Consider the following 2,321-nt stretch of genomic DNA (forward strand, 5'->3'; position numbering starts at 1 on the left):
GTCGGGAGGGGCCGAGGGGGGGCGGGGGAGGGCTCTCGGTGCCGGCTCTGCCCAGCGCTGGCTGGCACCGCCCGCTCCGCTGATAAAAGACCCGATCGTGGCTCTCCCGCAGCAGTCGCCTGCGCGGCACCGGCCCCGGCTGCAACCCGACTCCGCTCCGCTCCTGCGCCGGGAAGGACCCGCACCCTGAACCGGCTGCACCCCGCACCGGGAGGAACCCGCAGCTCGAACCGGGAGGAACCCGCAGCTCGAACCGGGAGGGAGCCGTATTCTGACCCGGAGCTGAAACAGAAGGGACCTGAATCCCGAACCGGGAGGGACGCACAAGCTGCACCCCGAACAGGGAGAGACTCGCACCCCCAACCAGCTGCACCCCAAACCGGGAGGAACCTGCACCCCGAACAGGGAGGAATCCGCATCCCCGAGCGGGAGAGACCTGCGCTCCGAACCGGGAGGGATCCGCAACCCCAACCGGCTGCATTCCGAACCGGGAGGGATCCACAGCCCCAACCGGCTGCATTCCGAACCGGGAGGGATCCGCAACCCCAACCGGCTGCACTCCGAACCGGGAGCGATCCGCAACCCCAACCGGCTGCACTCCGATCAGGGAGGGATCCACAGCCCCAACCGGCTGCACCCCGAACCGGGAGGGATCCACAGCCCCAACCGGCTGCACCCCGAACCGGGAGGGATCCACAGCCCCAACCGGCTGCATTCCGAACCGGGAGGGATCCGCAACCCCAACCGGCTGCATTCCGAACCGGGAGGGATCCACAGCCCCAACCGGCTGCATTCCGAACCGGGAGGGATCCGCAACCCCAACCGGCTGCATTCCGAACCGGGAGGGATCCGCAACCCCAACCGGCTGCACTCCGAACCGGGAGCGATCCGCAACCCCAACCGGCTGCACTCCGATCAGGGAGGGATCCACAGCCCCAACCGGCTGCACCCCGAACCGGGAGGGATCCACAGCCCCAACCGGCTGCACCCCGAACCGGGAGGGATCCACAGCCCCAACCGGCTGCACTCCGATCAGGGAGGGATCCACAGCCCCAACCGGCTGCACTCCGATCAGGGAGGGATCCACAACCCCAACCGGCTGCACTCCGAACCGGGAGGGATCCACAGCCCCAACCGGCTGCACCCCGAACCGGGAGGGATCCACAGCCCCAACCGGCTGCACTCCGATCAGGGAGGGATCCACAGCCCCAACCGGCTGCACCCCGAACCCTTCTCCAGTCCTAAATGAGAAGGGAGAGACTCGCACCCTGAACCTCGACTGACCCTCACCCTGCTCCGATTCTGAACCCGGAGGGATCTGCACCCCGAACCTGCTGCATCCCGAACCGAGAGGGACCCAAATCTCCATCCAGTTGCACCTCGACCCTTCTCCGGCCCTGGACCGGGAGCGACCCGCACCCTGAACCGGGAGGGACTCTCATCCTGCTCTGGTCCTGGACCGGGAGTCACTTGCATCCCCAGCTCTCTGCACCTTGGATCGTCTCGGCTGCTGCCAAGCCGGGAGGGACCCTGGCCGCAAACCAGCTGTGCATCCCAGTCCAGCTGTGCCCGAACCAGTGATGTGCCTTGGCACAGGCGGGCACCCTGCTCCGACAGCACCCAGAGACGGGAGGGACCTGCACTCTGAACCAACTGTGCACCCCAAACCAGCCCTGTCCTGCACTGGGAGGGACCCATGCCCTGAACCACCCCTGCAGCCAAAAAGGGTTGGGCTCTGAACCAGGAGGCACCTGCACCCCAAAGCCTCTGTGCACCCTGCTCCAGCTGCACCCTAAACCAGGAGTCACCTGCACCCCAAAGCTTCTGTGCACCTCAATCCTTCTGCATCCCAAACCAGGAGCCACCTTCACCCCAAACCCTCTGTACACCTCAATCCTTCTGCACCCCAAACCAGGAGCCACCTGCACCCTAAACCAGGAGCCACCTGCACCCCAAACCCTCTGTACACCTCAATCCTTCTGCACCCCAAACCAGGAGCCACCTGCACCCTAAACCAGGAGCCACCTGCATCCCAAACCCTCTGTGCACCCCAATCTTCTGCATCCCAAACCAGGAGCCACCTGCACCCTAAACCAGGAGCCACCTGCACCCCAAACCCTCTGTGCACCTCAATCCTTCTGCACCCCAAACCAGGAGCCACCTGCACCCCAAACCCTCTGTGCACCCTGCTCCAGCTGCACCCCAAACCAGGAGCCACCTGCATCCCAAACCCTCTGTGCACTTCAATCCTTCTGCACCCCAAACCAGGAGCCACCTGCACCCCAAACCCTCTGTGCACCTCAATCCTTCTGCCCCCACCC

This window comes from Pogoniulus pusillus, chromosome 42, assembly GCF_015220805.1.
Source record: "Pogoniulus pusillus isolate bPogPus1 chromosome 42, bPogPus1.pri, whole genome shotgun sequence".
NCBI lineage: Eukaryota > Metazoa > Chordata > Aves > Piciformes > Lybiidae > Pogoniulus > Pogoniulus pusillus.